Here is a 23,448-nt window from a genome sequence, read left to right on the forward strand (position 1 = left end):
ACAGCATGTTGAACTTTTTTGTGAGAGAAAAAAAAGTTGCCTATCCCAAACATTTTGGCCACCCACTGTATGGTTATAAGGGTCCCTAAAAGTCGTATTGGTTCCACGTGGTCACCGGAGTGGCCACAAGACAAACCAATATTGTATTGTTCTCAGATTTTTAAAACAAATGTAGGCTTTTGACGGCTCAAGTTTTATTATTTATCGTCACTGGCAAATGAGTCGACCACTTGGTGCCACCCAACCTCCAATGGATACTTCTTCTTTTATACAGTTTGTACTGATTGGTATGGAATTTGTCGTACGGATCTGATCGAACCGACTCAGACGATCATTAGAGCGTTTGAATCGTCCTGATGCCGACAGCCATAGAGCATGGTGGACTTTTTCACATAAATGATTTTTCCGTTTACTCCCTTCAGTTTGAATACATGGTTTTTAAATACCGATTCACAATTACGCAGTACCAGTTCGCCATCAGCTCGAATAAATATGTTTTCTTCCTCGCTCACGTTGGAGGAACTGAGATTTTCTTATTTTCTGGCTTCTTCTTATCCGTTCATCTGGTAATATTTATCTAAAATAAAGGATAAACATTGGTGATGCACCAAATACATATTCGGACGGCTTAGTGATGAAATACGCCGAATTACACACTATCAAATAAAAAAGAGGTTACTTACCCTTACCTAACCTTCATCGTTCCAGTCTGTTCCATCACTGGTATCGACAAATTTGAATTCGGGTATGGTTTTGGAATTTCGAGTAACCATGTTATGAGAGAAATCAACTTCATCAATGGTGCATCCAACAAATATTACATGATTTGTAGCGTTGACCTCAGTTTCCAAAATCGCTTTGCGTATTTCGTTGTCATTTGGAAGATCATATACTCTAGGGGTCGCGGAAACTCGTTGATCGGATTTTCCACAGTCCTCTAGATAAGGCACGATGATTGTCATCAGATAGTGCCAAATGGTAGAATTCCACCGGCTGCTGTTGCAAAAATGGGTAGAGCAAATCCCTCGATTTTTTTTTCGGGAACCAGCCATCACCGCGTCCACATAAGGAGACCCATCTTTTGTACCTTTCGATGGCACTTGGGAACCGGTGGATTACAACGGCGTGATGATTGGAATGGAATTGAAAGCCATGTTTCCACATCCCTGTACAGCACAAAACGAAGGCATCTTAAACAAAAGCGTATTAATTAAATGGAGATAATGATGTAGTTCCTCTTACCTACACTCGCAAGCTTCAAACACTAATTTTCAACAACATAAACATTCCTATGGAAACGAGTTGATGGGAAATCGTGTAAACAAATCAGCCAGCACGCTGCAGCTGTCACGCTTTACCTACCCCCCCGCTGAATACCTCACCCCGCATCCTGTGATTGCTGATATCCCTGTATCTTTCTTAAAAATACCTTGGGCGCCTGTTACAACTGCAGTAGGCGAATTCCGGTGCACTTTTTCTTAAAAGAAAAGAAAATTTTCTTGCTTGTGAGCAATGGAAGAACATTTCTCCTCTTCGAAGAAATTGTGCGTCGGAATTCAGCCACAGCTCACTACAACTTGGGAAAAATTTTCACAGCTTTCTTTCTCTGTTTCACCACGGACACCAGAAAGGACACCTCCAGTTGGCACTGAAAACGCTACCGTAATTCGTCGGTGACTTCGAAGCCACAACACATGATCACGGTGAAATACGTTGCTTTCACCAATTCGATTTGGGTACTGATTTTAATTCTATTATTCGGAAATGAACGCACTAATTACCTCATCCATATAGGCAGTTGGCAGTAACTCCACGATGAATTTATTAGTTGGCCGCGACGAATGGCCGGCGATCGTGGTCAAAAATCGGAAAACCCGAATTTAGTCAACCTGACCGGAACAAGGATCGAAATTATCTGAAAATATAAACATAAACATCGACAGAATAGTGATGCCAGTAAAATAAAAAAAAAAACATGGTGATACATTTGAAAGGTGTCGAAAAATGTTTCGGGTGTGCAAAACGCGTGCTTTACACAAGATGTCAGAGTTTCCAACCCCCTGAAGGCCTCCGTTTGGGTAGTCTTCGTAACCTTTGCTTTCACCGGTTATGCCGTTGCAACGCGTTGCTGCAGTTTTTACGAGTCTCTCGTGATCTCGTGATCGTGGTATCGTCCATCGACTTCTGAAGTTCTGAAGGGCCGTTTTAAGGTCCTTGCTTATTTTGGAATTTGTGGACGCAAATTAGGTGATTTTGCCAAGCTGTTGCACTTGGCGGCACAGCCACCTCCATTGCAAACAGCCCGTTTCGATTTAGGTTGACGGCCCTCATTAAGGTGTCATGATGCATCACTGCGCTTTCATACGAATCATTGACTTTTTGCTTTTCAATGATTGTTTGCCTCGCGTTTTTGAAGTGATAAAAAACTGATAATTCTGCAGTAATGCAGCTGAAAAAGTATCATCACAATCACTGCTAGTGAGCATATAGGATGATACTTTTTCATGCGCATATTCGCTTTCGTGACTGACAATTATCACTTTAAAATTTAGAACCACATCCCGAATAAAACGGTATCATACAAAAGTTTTACAGTGTATCATTTTCTTATTATTCATGTTATCATAAACTGGATTATTTATCGATGATACGAAATATGATATTAATGATAGTACTTATCATTTTGGGAGTTTGAATGATAGACCGAATGGGTTGTTAAGTATCGTTACCATTCAAAAATGCTATATTTCTCGAACAAAAATTTTGCTGAATTATAGATGTTATAATCACTTTATCATTAACTTTATGATACGACGAATAATAAAAACGAATAATAAAAACAAAACGGAAATATTTCACCACATCTGTTTTATCGACCCGAAAAATTGTACACCACTGCGGGCATTTGTCGGGCACTGTCAAATTGGCTCACGATTAACTGAATCGTTGTTCACTTTCGTCGTGTTTTTTATTCGCTAGAACGAGAATCGAACCGTATTAGATTGTCTTGGCCAAAGTTGTTTCCGTAAGTTCACGGTGTTTATCCACTACATCACATGGAACCAGTGCTCGCGGTTGACTGAAATTCGATGGTGTTGTGAAGGTAACTAAGCAGTTAACTATGAGAACCGAGGGGAAGACTTATAGTCTCTGCGCAGACAGACGTTCTAGCTCGAACAAATTTATTCAAATTTTCTATGTAAATTTTCACTAGCGACACCTAGGCAACCGATTGCCACAGTGCAGTTGACAGTTTGAGAAACCACGTGCTTCCAGCCGCTTACTTACCACCCAATTCACCAACCAACGAAAAAAAAAAACAAAACAAACACTGTCAAAATCATTCCTACATTTGCGTCACATTCACAAAGATTTCCCAATGTGTGTTAAGTTCATCCAAATGCAGTTTTATTCAAGCAAATCTATGTAAAATAAAAGTAATAATGTGTAAAATGTTTTTCAAGGGTCCTGCACTAATTTGTGCAAAAGATTCTAGACATTAAATAAAAGTCATTTACTCTGCACAAATTATGTGGAAACATTATTAGCGTGCAACACGTGCGGTTTTTTCCCGCCATCCGGCTGGAAGACGACCGTGGTGACAGTTGTTTGTCGCAACGCACATGTGAGGCAGCGATTGAATATGAACGTCGCTAACGCCATCTGTTCGCTGATTGCCACTTGGCAATTTGTGGCGGCCATGTTTTTTACACAAGCTGCTGAGTCAAACTTGAACGTCTGTCTGCGGTCTCTGCTTTGAAGACAGAAGCTCCAGTGGAAAAATCCTCTGAAAAGGGAACCTTTGGAGGTTCCGGTTTTGCATATGATCCGGTAAGTTTGCAGTAATTAGCCGAAACTAGCTGCTGGCATGGAAACAGCAACCGTCAAGGGCAGCCGTTTTTAAAGAAAACGCGCTCTCTGGTAGAACAAATTGGAGCCATCACTGCTGTGCAGTTTATTTTGTGTGCTCAGAAGTACCGAATCCTGTCACTATTACACACACTATCGAAACAACATGTTCATTTCATGCTTACTATGGCCATTGTATTGTTTGAACATTGTGAAAATTAAAAAAAAGCTAATATTAATCGTTAAATTTGTGAAAAGGGAAGATAAACAATTATTCATATATCATTAATGGTATCGTTATCATTAGTGTAATAATACTCGTAAACTATTGAAAAATATCAATTTAGAAACTTCAATCATCGAATCATAAACCTATCGTTGTTGTTGTAATAATCATTCCACGAACTAAAATCTTATGATACGAACGATACCTTGAATTGTATATTTCTATGCGGGATATCCAACATGACTGCCGATGGTGATGATGCCGTAAAAAGCCTTAACCCTTATGTGGCCAGCTGGGTACCCGGGTACCTTTTTCGATTTCAAATCTCGATATTTTTATGATTATTAAAAGTAGCAAGTTGAAACTCTGCTAGATCTAAGAACTCGTGGGTTGACCGAATTTCCAAGTGTGGAGGGGCAGGGGGAGGGGTTTCTGATTTTTTTTATTACGTGGAATGCCGGCAGGGTATCCGGGTACCCACGAAACTGAAGTGACCATATTTCCGTCAATTTTTCACCGATTTAAAAATTTTTTGGCTCATTTAACTCAGAAACTCATTCTCTCTCTAGAAAATATTTGGTTGCGTCGATCTGATGACTGTAGTTTTCGGAAAATCCGGATTTTTGAGGGTATGTTCTTATACCATTTTGAATTCCATATTGTTGAGCCTAGGATACCGTATAGTGGCCATTGCCGGCCATGGCCCCACGGGAAGCCTGATCCGAAATCGCAACTACAAAGTCAACACGTTTTATGATCCCAGGCTGGTCAAATACTACATACTGAAGCAATTTTAGGATGATTGATACCGATATTGTCACTAGCCTACCGAAAATTCCGAGCATTGTTTTGTATAGAAACATAAGCCCGGAAATCCGGATTTTACGGCACCCACGGTGATCGGACCGGTCTAACCAAATATTATATCGATAGATAACACTGCTCGACAAAATTTTACAAAATTTGGTGTTATGGGATGAGAAAAAAAAATAACAGGGGTTTGGGACCCTAGAAGTGTCATAGTGATAGAATTTTTGAGAAATATTGGACCGGGCCTTCACAGTTTAAAACCGAAGTTTGTATGGAGAACTTGGGGTGTTCAATTAATGATGCAATTCGGTTTGGCCGATGAAATTGCAAATTATTCCGCGAGTGAAACTGAAGGAAATCAGTGTGTTTTTTTTATCCGAAAGACGATTTCGATATAGCAGACTTCCAAAACCGGGTATAATCCGCTACGTGGTGGCTGTGTGATTGTGCTATTGAAATGAATTAGGTGAAACTCCGCTGCCGCTGATGGTGCTACGCCTTTGAGCAAAACGGTTGTATGAGTACCGGTGGACCATAAGTGGTGAACTGCTGTGGCAAGGTGCAGTGCAGTATAGTTTCAATATTTCTGGGAACTTTAAAGTGAGTGGATGGAGGGATGGGAAATATGAATCAGCTGTGAAAAGGAGATGCAATACTGGTTCCGGTATTGGGAGAGCGAATTAATGAAGCTTCCGTTGTGTTGTGAGCTAGTTGATGAGAGGTGGTGATACTGGATGTTTTACTGCAACTGGGAGCGAAAAAGATGAACGATGCGTTTATTGGAAAACTATTGCAGGAAAAAAGAATGAGGGTCTCGTAAGAAGAAATTGGGTTAAAATTATTTTGGGGTGATGAATAGAAGAGACTGAAAAGGACTATGTGATTTGTGTAAGAGAGAAAATCAATAGAAAGTGAGCAAGACAGTGCTTGATACGCTATGGGCGGTCATGTTAGAGATGTTGGTCGGATAACAAAGAAAAAAAAACAATGGATAGTTTGGGAAGTGAATTACTGATTGAGGAACAGAAATAAAAGAGAAAATGAGAATAGAATAGTGTGAAAATTGTATTAAGCAAATGTAAGCTGGAGGAAAACGTGCCTTCGGAAGATACTTCCAGCCCAGCCGTTTGGTCGACGACGACGAAGCTGTTTTTAAAATTGGTGAGATTGTTTCTTTTATATTTACTTATATTTTGAGAATGATTTTTCATTAGGGTCTAACTGACATTATCGATTTCCTTCGTCGATTTTCTTTTTGTATATTTATACAATGTATATTGAGTTTTCTCCATCTTCTCATAAAATCACAGTAAAACTAGCATTATTAACAATCAAAACTTCAAATTCCCGTACCAAAATCCCATTTCCTTTCTATTTACGAGGGCGTCGGTGAGTCGCTGGCATCTCGATAAATAGATATCGTCCCTTCCCTGCTATCCCCTTTTTCTTGTCGTTTCAGAGAGCGAGCAATGGCGCTTAAGCCTAGGCTTGTTAGCCAGGACACAGTGTAAATGCCTGTGCCCCATCCCTGAAGAAAAATGGCCCAAGGAGTGACAAAACCTTTTAGCTATGTCACTCCCAACGATGGTGTTTACACATACTAAAACAGATACACTGACATCAACGCATCTACATACATGTACTATTCAAATGCACTCACACAATCTGAATTTTGTAGCATCACTCGCTTATAGTGAATCCCAAATCAACCCATTCCAAATATCCAACTCCTTGACACCTATGGGGGCGCCGGTGAGTCGCTGGCCTTTCATAAAGTAGGTGTCATATCATCACATCCTTTCCTATCCTCGTAACGGAGAAGATGGGAGTGGCCGGCAATGGAAGTTTTCATGTCTTTTTTACTTCAACCTCTAACTGGATAGCTATTCCCTCCCAAATAGCATTCCATAAGTAGTTAGAATAGGAGTATCTATTAAAGTTTTAACATGACAACTTTCAGTATGCAATCTACGAATTACTCCGTTACCACGCAACGCACGCAACGCAACGCAACGCAGAACTTGGGGTGTTCAATTAATATGTGCATTAGAACGTGCCGTGCATATTTTTAGGCGTTTTCGGTATTTGGGTTATTTTCGTTATTGTGTAACGCCTAAAAATATGCACGGCACGTTCTAATGCACATACCAATTGAACACCCCAAGTTCTCCATACAAACTTCGGTTTTGAACTGTGAAGACCCGGTTCAATATTTTTCAAAAAATCTTTCACTATGACACTTCTAGGGTCCCAAACCCCTGTTCTTTTTTTCCCATAATAAAATTTAGTGTTGAACGGTGTAAGGGGTCGTCCATATACCACGTGGACAGAAAATTCATGGTTTTTGACCCCATCCCCCCTCCCCGTGGACAAGCGTGGACTTTTCATTGACCCCTACCCCCCTCCCCCAATGTCCACGTGGACATCCGAAAAAAAGTTTTTTTTTCATATTTCTAAAATAAATGACTTTTTCCATTTTGATTTTGAAAAGTATTTTTTTATATTGTTTTTTTTTTCTTCGTAAACAATGTTGAAATTGGAATTGAAAACTTTGTTAAATACAAATATTCTATAGCTTTACATAGAATACAAACAAGAAGCACAAAATAGGTACCACAGACAAATAGACGTAGCATTCTGACATTTCCCATCGTACACCAAATTAACGGTCTATTTAAAGATTTGTTAGTTGGCCAACTGCCCACCCGTGGCGCTCGCATCGTTTTTGTTCGAGTTTGACGTTTGCCCACTACTGCCACCTGGTCGGCCAACCTCAGTCCTTTTAGTATTGGGCGAACAGGTTTTCGGGAATATGATTTGAATCGAAAAATGTTCGTAGTGTTACGTCTGTTTGTCTGTGTAGGTACCTACAAGTTTTCAATATTGTTTTTAATTTAGCTTATTGTTTGTGAGAGTGTGGGTTCGATTCTTGTTCCAGTTGGTGAAAAATGTTCGTTGAACGGAAAATTCTTCATTGGGTGTTTTTCGTGTAATGTCCATCGCCTAATGTTAGTGATTGTTCAATGCTTAGTCTGTACAAAAAAAAAGTGTTTTGAGCTAAGCCTGCAAATCCCTACAAGTGTTTTGAAACTTCGAAGTAGTTTATAAATTTGATATGATACTTCGAAAAATCCATACAGACCTTCAATGAAAATTTGCATGGTCTACATTCCATTTCAAATCTCCAGAATCCTCGATGAAGAAAACTAAGTAATTAGAAAATCTGATAATTTAAAACAAATGAGTCTGTGAATCAATACCATGATCCTTGAAGAAGTAACTTACAACTAAAAGATAATGTATAACAAAATAAAATGTATGAAAGAACTGTTGAAGAGAATCTCATCAATAATGCGACATAATTTGTTTCGTTTTAAGATTCTTGTTTCCTAATTTATATGTCAATGTTGTCCACGTGGACTTTTGATGAACCCCCACCCCCCTCTCCATGGACAAGCATGGACATTTCGATAACCCCCTCCCCCCTCCAAGTTGTCCACGTGGTATATGGACGGCCCCTAATGAGTTTGTGAGTTGAATGAGCAAAAAAAAAAAAAATCGGTGGAAAATTGACGGAAATAAGATCATTTCAGTTTCATGGGTACCCGGGTACCCTGCCGGCATTCTACGGGTGTTTTTTGGCTGGCCACACTACGGTTAACGACGCTCCGTCCACTATCTCCCCCGGTAGGCTAGCCTTTGAAAGAATTGGAGCTCCGACCTGGCAACGCGTACACAGCTATATGTTCCTCCCTCCTCACTTCAGCGAACGGCAACTCATAATGGACCCCCAATCGGACTGAAAAATGAAACAACCAACAGCTACACATCCTCGTGCTCATCATTCTACCATGATAGGGTAAAAAGTGAAAGCAGCGCAACGGCAACCAGTTCGATATAGAAGAATTAGAATAGAATACATTTAGGCGCTGTACAAAGTGTAAGTACAGCTTCCAATTGGAATCGCTCACGCAGTGCCCTAGTGGACAAAAGAGTTGTAAATTAGGTTAAGTGAGTGAATAATAAAAGAAGTGCGGTTGATACGGTAATGCATAATTAAGTGCAAATAAGGACGGGTTACGGTCAAAGTGACGGACTGCAAGATGACTCCCGACATCTTGGCTCTGTTGTAGGCCTTGACAAAGTCTAGTGATTCAACGCTTCGTCTAAAATATGACCCTCAGCAATAAGGTATAATTGCGTGAGGACCAGCTCTGAAGGCGCGCTGCCTCATAGGCTGCATCTTTCCAGGCGGCCTTCAGTTTCTAAATGCTGGTGAGTACTATTCGGTCAAAGTTGTTCACGGTGTTTGTGGGACCTTAGCCCTTTGGAATTGGGATAACGAGTACTCAACTGCTAGGCAGCCCAAGTAACCAAAAGTTCCGCTTCCCATGACAAAATGCACTTTCAAGTTCCGCGAAGTTCAGATAAAGTTCCAAATGGAACTTTCTGGCTGCTTAAGGGGCTAACGATGAGCCTTGCTGGAACTTCGGTCACAAGTTCCGACAAGGCTCATTGTTAGCCTCTTAAGCAGCCAGCAAGTTCCATTCGGAACTTTATCTGAACTTCAAGGAACTATAAAGCTGCTTAAGATGCTACTCGGAACTTCGTCGGAACTTTCAAGTTCATAGAAGTTCAGTTCAGTAGCATTGTGTTTCAATGAAGATTAAATTTATTTCCTTTACAGAAAACAACTGTTTAAACATACACGAATAAAAGACAAATATGAATTTATCAAATCAATGAATACTAGGCTTGAGCAAAAAAAAAAAAAATTGTCGCCCATCGGATTCGAACCGAGAGTCACTGCGTGAGAACCCTACGCTCTACCACGATACTACACTTGTGATTGAGTGAACAGCAGGTAAAGTCTGACTTGAACTAGGACTTGAATCGATTTTCTGTCGGCAGCTAGTTTTGCCCATTTGTTCAGTAGTGAAGTTAGCTTGACTTTGTCAAGTATCTTCAGCAGCGCAGCGGTAAATCGGCAGGCTATCACGCAGAAGGATCCAGTTCAATTCTACATAGCAACGACATGTGTGAAAATATAATAATCAGAAGCAATTTCCTGACATGAACCACAAACCCACCCACAGGGCGGGGTTGTAATTCTGAAAAACACATTTTTGTTTCTGCATGAATTTTGTCAAAGTTCTGTCAGAAGCTGCTTATGTGAACTTTCAAGTTCCAAAATTACTTAAAAATGAAGCTGCTTAGAAGGCTAATAAGCAACCTCGAACAAGCTGTTTAGCTTATAAAGTACCCTTTTATCTGAACTTTTGGTTACTTGGGAGGGTGTCGCTTAACAATTCTTTGCTCATGGTGTCGTACAGGCACTTGTTGTTGATCGGGGGGAGATTTTGGAGCAGTGACTGACTTGCAATTGGTCTTCTGGAAAAAGAATGTTAGTTCTTCCATTATGGAGGGTGAATTGCAATATTGTCCCTGATCTGCAGACACGATAAAATCAGTCAGTGTCGTGTCAGTCGATGCTTTTCTTCAGATTTGGCTGCTTTCCATTTAGCAGGTATAGTGACGCGACGATAGCGGGAATGGCCATGAATGCGTGCCGCATTACAGGTCGGTGTTCAGGTCTATCAGCTCTGAGGATAATTCGGTGGTAATTCTCAAACAATTGATAAATGTTCTACTTGGTTCTGGTGTACTGAGTTCGGTTTATCCGCTCTCTTGTGGCCTGATGGATCTCTTGCAAGGCTTGATGAATCTCCCGGGCCTGGAGATCCTACAGAGTATGCATTCCTCGGCATTCATCGGTCATGGGAGATTGTGGATGAAGCTGGTTTAGTCCAGGGGTTAGATAGCTTACAATCCGGGATGGGGTTCTCGATCATACGTTAAGACCCATAGTCGATATCACCAAAAGCGGATAGCGGCAACAAGATGAAAACAAATGTGGGGGTGGTTGATAAAGCGACAACTTTTTTTTTAGGAATGTTCCTTTGTGAGTTCCAAAGTAATCTTGTTCACCAAAAAAGTCACAGGGAATCTTGTGCATGTGTATGTGCCTATCTTGGGTTTAGTGCTTGCAAGCGCTAGAACAAGTTCCATCCTCAATTGGTTTCCAGCAAATTTTAATTAATAGCTTCAAACTTAATCGTTCAATGGGCAACCAGCGAACATACCTATACGGACGGGCAACAACTAAGCAACGAACAACTTCCTCTGCCAGCTGACTGGTCGCCGCAGTTAATATCCCCCATCCAATGCAAACTTGTTGTGGCTGCCGAGGAATTATCGAAATTTATCGAGGAATTTCGTGACTTTGAAACTCGCCAGCAATTTCTCATCGAGTACCTCTTCTTGTCACCCACCACCATCACATGGAAATTCCTGCCGTGTCGCACCAGCAAATAACTGGTGACTATGTATGAACATTCGTGTGTCTAACTACAAAGCCAGCCAGCAGCCCCCGAAAAACGACGACCGACCACCACAACCTAGTCCCCAATTAAGCGCAATTTAATGATGTTTGGAATAAATTATCCCTTCTAATGTCTTTCCAAGCGCGGGTCGCCCACGCACCAAATTTGGTATCATCCTTTGAACGGCGTGTTGTGTTCTTGGTACATACATATTCAGTTCAAGGACACTTGAATTAATACACAGTTTTCTTCTTCCTTTCAAGGTATTTAGCGAAAGCTCGGGAGCAAGTCGGGAGTCGTCGCATGGCCCGGGTTCGATTCAGTGCCTTTAATGGTGTCGTTATCTCCCGGGAGGCGTACATATTATGGGAGTTTGGAATGCTGAAATTCTTTCTGCTTGAGAAAGAAAATTCTTGACGAAAAGTTCTTCTGGTGAACGGTTTTGCGTGAGGTAACCAAGAGGGAGTACAGTAACACTAGAAAATAAATTGACAGACAACTGGTAAAACATATAACTTTTTCTGACCCATTAGGTAGCAGTCCTGGATCCAATTCCTATCCAGTTCTTTTCCTCTTACTCTGTAGATGGTACAACTTGACCCTTAAAATGGCAGGATGGTCCAAGTTTTTTAAGAAATCGAGATCTCAGTGGTTTTTCAAGCTTTTAAGCTGGAATTTTGTACACATCAAGGGGAATAGTTGTACTATAAGATGTATTGATGGACATCCCTCTGCACCCTCCCCCCTTTTGGTGGGTTGTTGAAATAAGTGGCTTTTTTACGAATTTTTCGGAAATGTTCCGTGAAATTGTTTAAATACATGATTTCTGGCATTGAAAAACTAGGTTACGGAGATCTTTGATGTCCGATTTACATTTGTGATCAAGTCCAATAAACCTAGACCATCCCAAGGCTTCCAATACGTTATGGAATTTAAGTCATATGCTCTGTAAGCGCCTGAATGTAAAGAATGCAATCAATTCATGGGAAAATTATGCAGAATACTCTTAGAGCCGCAAGACATAAATGGGAAGCTGTTTTCGGTTTGTTTGGATATTCTAGGACATCCAAATTATCCTGGAGTTACGACTTACATGGTCAACAGAATCTACCGCAGCTCCAATGCAATATAACATTGCGGCTTTTGACCGTTATGTTCCGAGTTGCTTTGTAATTGATCGAGAAGTACTTTCTACGGTTTCGGAACATTTCAAAGTACGCAAAATGTCCTGGAGTTCAGGTCTTCCAAGGTCAACCGACTCTACCGCAATCACCATACCATCTACGTTGGTGATTATCGGTCATTGTTATCTATGGTACTCCGAAATGTTACGAGTAAGTTTTTCTGAGGTTGTACGACATTGTAAGGCACGCTGGAGTTCAGGAGTTCAAGACTTTCAAGGTCTACAGAATCTAACGCAATCACCGTGTCATCTATCATTTTATTTATTTAGTATTACATCAAATTCAAGATAAAACTGAATCAACAATATTTCTCCATAATACACGGTTCGTGGCTGCCGCTCTCCATCCTCGGTCGCGCCCGATGCTCGCCAAGTCACGCTCCACCTGGTCCGCCCATCGTGCTCTCTGCGCTCCACGCCTTCTTGTGCCAACCGGATCAGTTGCGAACACCAGCTTTGCAGGGTTGTTGTCCGGCATTCTTGCAACATGCCCTGCCCACCGTATCCTTCCGGCTTTGGCCACCTTCTGGATGCTGGGTTCGCCGTAAAGTGCAGCGAGCTCGTGGTTCATTCTTCTCCGCCACACACCGTTCTCCTGCACACCGCCGAAGATCGTCCTTAGCACGCGTCGCTCGAAAACTCCGAGTACTTGCAGGTCTTCCTCGAGCATGGTCCATGTCTCGTGCCCGTAGAGGATTACCGGTAATATTAGCGTTTTGTACATGGTGCATTTGGTGCGTGGGTGAATCTTTTTCGACCGCAGTTTCTTCTGGAGCCCGTAGTAGGCCCGACTTCCGCTGATGATGCGCCTCCGAATTTCACGGCTCACCTTGTTGTCAGCCGTCAGTAAGGATCCGAGGAAGACGAATTCCTCCACCACCTCGAAAGTATCCCCGTCTATCGTAACATTACTACCCAGACGGATCCGGTCGTTTTCGGTTCCGCCTACCAGCATGTACTTTGTTTTTGAGGCATTCATCACCAGTCCGACCTTTGCTGCTTCACGTTTCAGGCGGGTGTACAGCTCTGCTACCGTTCCAAATGTTCTGGCAATAATGTCCATGTCGTCCGCAAAGCACACAAATTGTCCGGATTTTGTGAAAATCGTTCCCCGGCTGTTGAGTCCGGCTCGTCGCATCACACCTTCCAGAGTGTTGTTGAAGAGTAGGCATGAGAGGCCATCACCTTGTCGCAGTCCCCGGCGAGATTCGAATGAACTAGATAGTTCACCCGTAACCCTTACGCAGTTTTGCACACCGTCCATCGTTGCTTTAATCAGTCTAGTCAGCTTCCCATGAAAGCCGTTTTCGTCCATGATTCTCCATAGCTCTGCGCGGTCGATACTGTCTTATGCCGCTTTGAAGTCGATGAACAGGTGATGCGTTGGGACCTGGTATTCACGGCATTTCTGGAGGATTTGCCGTACGGTAAAGATCTGGTCCGTTGTCGACCGGCCGTCGATGAAGCCGGCTTGATAACTTCCCACAAACTCATTTGTTTTAGGTGACAGACGACGGAAGATGATCTGGGATAGCACTTTATAGGCACTTTATAGGATTAGAACCAATTTTTGCAGCAACGTTTATTTTGTGGTAGTTCAAACTGTAAATATAGTTTTATTAATTATCCATCTACTTTTTCATTCATTAGTTACACACAATATTTGGTTGCTTCCCTCGCACACTACAACCACTTCCGTAGAGCTAATCCTTCCTTCACTTTCTCTCAAGCTTTTTCTTCGAAAATGTTCACCCTGTGTGTTGAATTTACTGTTAATAATTTTCCTATTTTTGCAAATATTTACTTACAACTACTCCTCAGTGTATTAAATTCCGATTTCTCTACCTCTAGGATACCGTCGAGATGAACCGGCCACTGGATTCGCCAATTTGGGAACCTTCAAAACAGATCGAAACAGCTTAAATGAAGAATAACTATTTACCTTGAACAAATTTCTTTACAATTATCCGAAAGCTTGTCTCCTTTTCCTCATCAAATTCACTAAATTCGCCTCAAATTTCACTACTTTTTCACCTTCTAACTAACAAACCAACTTTGCCGATATTTACAAATGGCTGTTTATCTAACTTCTCACTGTCTTCTATTTGTTTTTGTTATTGTAATGCTATTTATCTACCCTTCCTTATCTGCCCAAGCATTGAAGCGCAATGACATAAATCGGCAACAACATGAGAGGTATGCCACCGCTCCGTCATGGTATTGGTGAGCGACAGTGGGCCGCGCGCGGTGTTAACAGACAGCATTCAAAATAGTGATCGCCCTGAAGTTCTCACATTCCAAATGGTCGCCTTTTTTGTGAATGGGGCAGATTACCCCTTCCTTCCACTCCTCCGGTAGCTGTTCAGTTTCCCAGATCCTGACTATCAGCACATGCAGACAGGTGGCCAACTTTTCTGGGCCCATCTTGATGAGTTCAGCTGCGATACCATCCTTACTAGCTGCTTTGTTGGTTTTGAGCTGGTGAATGGCATCCTTAGCTTCCCTCAGCGTGGGAGTTGGTGTTCTCCACCGTGTCATCTACGTTGGTGATTATTGGTCATTGTTATCCATGCTCCCCGAAATGTTACGAGAGTATCTTTCTGAGGTTGTCCGACATTGTAAGGTACGCAAAATTTCCTGGAGTTCAAGACATTTGAAGTCTACAGAATCTACCGCAATTACTATGCAATATACGTTAGTGGTTATCGGTCATTGTTATCCATGGGCCTCCGAAATGTTACATGAAAATCTTTCTGAGGTTCTACGACATTGTTTGGTATGCAAAGTGTCCTGTAGTTCAGGACTTCCAAGGTCTACAGAATCTACCGCAATCACCATGCAATCTACGTTAGCGGTTATCGGTCACTGTTATCCATGGCACTCCGAAATGTCACGGGAAAATCTCTCTGTCGTATAACCTCAGAAAGATTTTCTCGTGACATTTTAGAGTAGCATGTATAACAATAACCAGTAATTACTATCGTAGATTGCATAGTGATTGCGGTAGATTCTGTAGACTTTGAAAGTCCTGAACTCCAGGACACTTTGCATACCTTACAATGTCGTACAACCTCAGAAAGATTTTCATGTAACATTCCGAAGAACCATGGATAACAATGACCGATAATCACTAACGCAGATTGCAAAATGATTGCGGTAGATTCTGTAGACCTTGAAAGTTCTGAACTCCAGGACATTTTGCGTACCTTACAATGTCGTACAACCTCAGAAAATTTTTCTCGTTACATTTCGGAGTACCATGGATAACAATAACCGATAATCACCAACGTAGAAGGCATTGTAATTGCGGTAGATTCTGTAGACCTTGAAAGTCCTGAACTCCAGGACATTTTGCTTACCTTGAAACGTTCCGAAACCGCAGAAAGCAACTCGGAACATAACGGTCAAAAACCGCAAAGTTATATTGTATTGGAGCTGAGGTAGACCCTGTAGACTGTCAGTCGTAACTCCAGGATAGTTTGGATGTCCTAGAATATCCAAACAAACCGAAAACAGCTGCCCACTAATGTTTTGCGGTTCTAAGAGTATTCTGTATAATTGTGCCATGTACTGTTAGTTTTTGTGTCAAGGTAACAAGTAAATAACTTGTTATAGTATCATTATCGCCCAGGTAACCATTAAGCATTTGAATATGCCGTATTTCTGTTTTATATCTGTATTTGACCTGCTTACTGCCGTATGAAAGCAGTTCGACTGCTATACTGCCCTATATTAGCAATTGAAATGCTACTTAAAATCTGACAGCAGTTATGTAGCATTTCAGATGCACGGTATGTTTTGGTCCACAAGCAGCATAACTGCTACATTAGTGCCATAAAACTGCTGAGTGGAATAAGTGATGCTAAACCCACAACACATTTCCACTTTTTAATTTATGTGCACCGGCTGTAGATGCCATTATCATTCGCTTGTGCTGTCATTTATAGAGTAGCAACTAAAAAACATACTTTGGCAAATAAATTCCATGGTTTTGGCTACTTTCCAATGCTCGATTTAATTATCAGCACATGCCGGGCACAAAGTACACTACCCGTCATAAGTACGGACTCACAAAAAGTATTGCAACAATATTGCATCACCCTGACTCACCTCGATATCTCTAAAACCTGAGGACTTACAAAGATGCTGTCTTCAAGAAAGTTATTCAGAAGACCAAAAGCAACAACTTTTCTGAAGGCGGCATTTTTGTAAGTCCTCAGGTTTTAGAGATATCAAGGTGAGTCAGGGTGATGCAATATTGTTGCATTACTTTTTGTGAGTCCGTACTTATGACGGGTAGTGTATATCTGACGAAGCAATTGCTTTAAATTGATCAAAAAACCAACGCTCATTATCTAATCATCTATAGCTTACATCGCTGCACGGCTCAGCACCATCGTCAACCCGAGGATCGAGGGATCAAATCCCAATTTCGCCGAAATCAGCCAAAAAACCAACAACAGCATTTCAAAATGTACCCCCAAGCCTCAAAAGTTGCACAGGAGAGAGAGGATAAAAATAGAAGAGAAAGGGAAGCCGTAAAATGGGCAGGGGAAATATTTTGTTTTATTTTTGACAATCTGGGGGATAGGAAATTTAAGCATTTAATCAGCCGTATATTGGGCCAAAACCTGCATTTAAGTAGCACTTATGGCGCATATAGGGCAAATTAGCATTTAATGACCTGCTGTAAAGGCGCATATAGTGCCCAATTAATGCCATTTTAACTGCTTATTGGTTACCTGGGCGGATAGACAATGTTACTACTTTCAGTCCTTGGGCACCAACGGCGGTGCAAAGTGTTGAATTGAAAGATTTCTATCCTGGGCGATTGCCAGCCATCGCCTTGACCTGTGGCCAGGTCAAATCTCTGTCGACTTGCTTGGTTTCGATGTTGAGGCTGTGCCGCCACGAGCCTCTGGATCTGCCTCTGCTGCGATGTCCTGCTGGGTTCCAATCTAATGTTGGCTTGCAGATTTCGTTTCCGCCGCTGCGTAGAGTATGGCCGACCCACCTCCACTTCTGCTCCCGAATTTCTGTCACTATCTGCTTTTGATGACATCGACGATGGAGCTTCACGTTGGAGATCCAATTGTGAGGCCACCATGCACGAATTATATACCGCAGGCATCTATCGATGAAGACCTGCAGCCGTTGAGTGTTCTCCACTGATACACACCAGGTTTCACTGGCGTATAGCAGCACAGATTACACGTTAGAGTTAACAATTTAGATTTTGGTGCGTCGACTGATCTGGTTGTTTTTTTCATACCTTTCTTAAACTCGCAAAAGCAGCCCTCGCCTTCTTGATCCGTGCACCTATGTCGATCTTCCAAGATATTGGAAGCTTTCAATATTCTCCACTGATTGCCCAGTTACCGTAAAGCTGGAAGGGTTTGTTCGTGCTTACATCAAACCATTTGGTCTTGTTGACGTTGATGGTAAGACCTGCTGCTGAGGAGCGATTGTCAAGATCATTGAGCTTGCTCGGCATATCAGAGCGCCGTTGAGCTAGGCGAGCAACATCATCAGCCAATTCGAAGTCATTTAGGTGCTCCATGGTAATGGGCTGTCACAGCAACCAACGATTTGGTTCACGGTCAATCGCACCTACCAGGATCTCGTCGATAACGATGAGGAACAGTAGCGGTGATAGTATACATCCTTGCCTCACTCCAGCAACGACCCGGATGGGATCAGACAATTGCAAATTTCAGCTTTTTTTTAATCAAATAGACAAACCACACTGTTCATCTACCCTTTTTATCTAACGACCACACTAAGGATAATGGAACGTGGCACGTGTAAAATGAATTACTTAAATATACTTTTTATCGCATCGCAGAAAGTAGGAGCTATTGCCACACACAAGCTAAACCGCAAGCAAGCGAGAGCATGGCCGTATGACGAGATAATCGAGAAAAAGTGATGCTGTGTAATGTATGCAAATTTTATGCCACTGACTGTGGCAGCGGAAAATGAAAATGCGTGCCACTCAGCCACATATTGACTGGGTATGCGAATAACGACGACGACACAACGATGAGGCGCGGGTCTGCCAACGCACATTGGGCAAAATCAAGCCCAAAGGTGGAAAAAATTAATAACTTTCTTAATACAAGACCATATGTGATCATCAATGGCTTATTCGAAAGCAAATTTTCTCAAGAATTGGTTGGTGGATGATTCATGTACGGGCAACTTCTCTAAAGCGAGTTATAGAGCCCGTTTTACCCCAGTTCCCCCTAAAATTTGTGAATTTCTGTTATTTTACGGCACTTGTTATGATTTTAATGATTATTTCACTGGGATACCATCGCCCCACTCCCATTGAGTAACGTTACATACAAAAAGTTATTAAAATGTTGGAATTTTAGGGTGTTGTGGAGTCAATTAGGCAATGGTATATTTTCAAGGTAGAAATTCATTTTTTATTTTTATTTATGATTTTTTACGTGACAATTACTAAATAAATGATCGAATACACAGTGTTTATTCATAAAGAAACCATTTTTGGCGAGTTTTATTTTAAATTATTGGTTATATTTAAGTTTTCCGGCATACAAATATGAGTAGTTCCCATCCTTATACCACCGATTCCAAACATTTCCAAACGATGAGCCATTGCTTATATACTCCAAAAATATCCTAAATGTTGTTTGCGCATAGCTCCATAGACGGGAGGTGACGGCAGCATATAGTTTAAGAGCTTAGTTTACCCAAACTCCCCTATAAACTTATTTTTTTATTGTTTTTAAATTAAAACAACTTTAACTTGAAACTTCTATGCATAACATGAGTTAGAATTGATGAAGAGCTAACCAGTAATATCACTGCATCCTATGAAATTTGGAAATTTAGGGTACAATGGGGTTAAATGAAAAAAAAAAAACAATTAAAAAGCTTGAATGACCATATAAGTTGACAAATAATTTGTTTGAAAGATAATATACATACAAGTTTCTTAATGGCTGATTGATGCACAGGTAGAACACATATAGCCGAAGCGCTAAACGTGCGAGTATTCAGCAAAACCATGCTGAGAGTGTTGGGTTCGATTTTTTGTCGATCCGGGGTTTGGCATTATTGAAATTCCCTTGACATAATGTCAAATAAACGACAGCATTTCCTCAGAATTGATATGTGTCAATGCGTTGATTGACTTTATTTTTCGTATACAGATAGTACTGACCGTCAATTTTAATGTGGATTGATTAAAAATTGATTGAGTTATGTCGAAAAACAACCCGTGCAAAGAAAGAATTGAGTGTATGTAATGTAAGGTGCAAGACTATTTGGACAGGGTATCCGATTTTGCACAGTACGTACACAGCCCATAACCGCATAACAGTAACATTCGACAAAAGTAGGCATTGGAGAAAATGGAACCCAAAGTTGCAACTTTGAATAGTATAGGAATGAATCAAAATTTTAAAAATTTCTCATAAATTTGTCATCAGTCGTATAGCAATCAAATTTTCTACAGCAGTTCCTGTATGCTGGGAGAATTGTCAAAAAATAAATCGAACCTCATTATGATTGATGTCACGCTTTAAAGCCAATCTGTTTTCCTAGTGTGACTGTTATGCGGTCACATTGCTCAATGAGACAAAATGACTTGGTATTTTTTTCATAAATCCTAGAACAAACTTGATTTTTTTATTCAGGTGGTAGAAAGCACTTGTGATTTGATGATGATCCCCGATATTAACTCAATACCAGCAAAATATGCAAATGTTACAAATATGCAGTTATGGGCAGTACAGCAAAGTATCTATTTAGGCGAATACAAAAAATCAAGTCAATACCAACATCTTGAGGAATTCATATCTAACCTGAAGAGTTTTGTTTTTTTTTGTGCAATTGAACTTGATTAATTACTAAACTTTTCTTTTGCATTGACCATATCCACCACTGATCTTCGTTAGCGAACAAGCAGGCGAAAGACTGCATATACGACATAAGTTTGTTCGAGAACATCTGGCATGGAAATCATCCCCAGAGCAAAATTCGTCAAATATAATGGCAGTATGGCTTTATAAAAACAATGAAATTGTATACCACCACAAACGGGAAGATTCTACTTCAATGAACGCAACGCCAGATGAAGGTGACTTCGATTATGATCAGATGTTCAAAGAGATGTGCTTAGGAAATCTAGTATCTATTATAAAAAGACATACACTATTCGTCATAAGTAGAGACTCACAAAAAGTATTGCAATAATATTGAATCACTCTAACTTACATCGATATCTCTAAAACCAGAACACCTACAAAAATGCTGCTTTCAGAAAAGGGGGGGGGGCTTCTGAATAACATTGATGAAGACAGCATCTTTGTAAGATATTGGAGATATCAAGGTGAGTAAATGCGATACAATATTGATGCAATACATTTTTTGAGTATATACTTATGCCGGGTAGTGTACTTGGCAAAGTGGAATAAAACTGTTATATTATTAGTGTATAGCAAAACAAAATAAATACCTATTTGATGATTAAGTTGCTATTTCGTTAACAAAAATATAACGAATGCATTTTGGAGACTTTTTACTACAATGTGTTACTACAACCCCCATAAAGTCTATCGGCAAGCAGCAGTTTGGATATTCTCAAATTCAATCTACAGCTCTTCATCATGAAATGCTTGGATTGATTAATAATGGAAGTGTGCGACATGGATTTTAAATTTTATTTCACGTATTGATTATAAATTTCAACATCTTCAATACCAAAATTCCGAGAAATAAGCAACAGCATATTTTGCACCATTATCCCCCAAACGTCATATTTTTAACATCTTTCATGTATACTCATTTGAATCAGAATGTTATAATATAAATGATATGTTATATTAACTGCAATGGAACAATTTGATTATACTTTTAGGGAAATTGGGGTGCAACAGACTTTACACCCCGCCGAAGCAATGTCGTAAGTACAAGAATCATTTGTATAGGAATTATCTGCCAAACATGCTATTTGTCAACTTATATGGTCATTCAAGCTTTTTGAATGTTTTTTTTTTCATTTAACCCCATTGTACCCTAAATTTCCAAATTTCATAGGATGCAGAGATATAACTGATTAGCTCTTCATCAATATTAACTCATATCATGCATAGAAGTTTCAAGTTAAAGTTGTTTTAATTTAAAAACAATAAAAAATAAGTGTATAGGGGAGTTTGAGTAAACTAAGCTCTAAAACTATATGCTGCCGTCACCTCCCGTCTATGGGGCTATGCGCAAACAACATTTAGGATATTTTTGGAGTATATAAGCAATGGCTCATCGTTTGGAAATGTTTGGAATCGGTGGTATAAGGATGGGAACTACTCATATTTGTATGCCGGAAAACTTAAATATAACCAATAATTTAAAATCAAACTCGCCAAAAATGGTTTCTTTAGGAATAAACCATGTATATTCGATCATTTATTTAGTAATTGTCACGTAAAAAATCATAAATAAAAATAAAAAATGAATTTCTACCTTGAAAATATACCATTGCCTAATCGACCCCACAATACCCTAAAATTCCAACATTTTAATAACTTTTTGTATGTAACGTTACTCAATGGGAGTGGGGCGATGGTATCCCAGCGAAATAATCATTAAAATCATAACAAGTGCCGTAAAATAACGGAAATTCATAAATTTTAGGGGGAACTGGGGTAAAACGGGCTCTATAACTCGCTTTAGAGAAGTTGCCCGTACATGAATCATCCACCAACCAATTCTTGAGAAAATTTGCTTTCGATTAAGCCATTAATGATCACATATGGTCTTGTATTAAGAAAGTTATTAATTTCTTCCACCTTTGGGCTTGATTTTGCCCAATGTGCAACGGTAGAAGTGCGGCAGATTTCGTATGAATATGAATTTCCCGGAAAGCTGCGCTGTTATGATTCGCTGACAAGGTTGCTGCAGCTGCGACCTTGATGAGATTTAAAATTTATTCAATTAAATGGAATCTCCTGTAAAAGATGTCTTCTCAGAAGAGTGGTACCCGATTTAAATCGGTTTCCATCCAATTTGATTTTGAATTATTAAAAAAAAAAAAAAAAAATTCTATTCAGTGGGTTACATTATTATAGATCTCGAAATGAATTAAATTACTCTGTTTATCATTTACAACTTATTTGCAAAAAAATATCCAACGGTTCTGCAATAAAAAAAAAGAATGTCAGCAAATCACAAGAGAACAATTTTAGAACAAAATCATTTTCAACTTCTCGGCTTCTAAGGGGAACTTCCAGTATCCAGTATTATTTATCATGGTCAGTCGTGTTGTGTACTTCTATGTAGTACTATAAAATAAGCAATACCATAAAAAGCGTACATAGCGAAACACGCGTTAAAAGCGAACCAACAAAACGCTACTAAACGCAATTCAACGTGAAAGTAAGTTCCATTTGTCTTGAGTGGTTGGTCCGTTTGTTTCTCTGACTCACACGTTCCTCGTGATGCTGATACGGGGTCAGGTATTGCAAATATCAGTCTCATTCGAAAACAACGAAAGTGTCTTCCAGAGAAATTAGCATCATAAACTTATTTCAAAAGTTTTTTTTAAATTTTGTTTACAGGGCCGATTATTTCATGAGAAAAAAAAATAATTTGTTCGTTGAAATCTTGACTAGCACAAAAATACAAAATTATAGTTTGAGAAATCATGTTTTGTTCTTAAAGCTATTATATACAGGGTGTTAGGTTCATGAGTGCAAACTTTTTAAAGGGTGATAGAGGACCATAAATGGTGAAAAAAATTGTTCTACGCATATGGTCAAATCTCAACCGTTACGTAGTTATTGAACACCCCATGTTTTAACTCTTATTGCCTTAACTGGCTATAACTTTAAAATGGTCAAACTTATCGCAGTTTTTTTGCCCTTATTCGAAAGATTATTGAATTTTCTAACAAATGGCATCTTTGAGTCGATTGGTTTAGTTAAATAACTAAGTTTTCTAGAGCAAAATAGCTAAAAATAGCGTGTTTT

At 40.1% G+C, this 23,448-nt stretch overlaps 1 pseudogene; it reads right to left on the bottom strand.

Moving 5' to 3' along the window:
* Positions 1–207: 207 nt before the first annotated feature.
* LOC115268096 (uncharacterized) lies at positions 208–962 on the bottom strand (annotated as a pseudogene).
* Positions 963–23,448: the final 22,486 nt, after the last annotated feature.

This window comes from Aedes albopictus, chromosome 3 (genome assembly GCF_035046485.1).
Source record: "Aedes albopictus strain Foshan chromosome 3, AalbF5, whole genome shotgun sequence".
Taxonomy (NCBI): domain Eukaryota; kingdom Metazoa; phylum Arthropoda; class Insecta; order Diptera; family Culicidae; genus Aedes; species Aedes albopictus.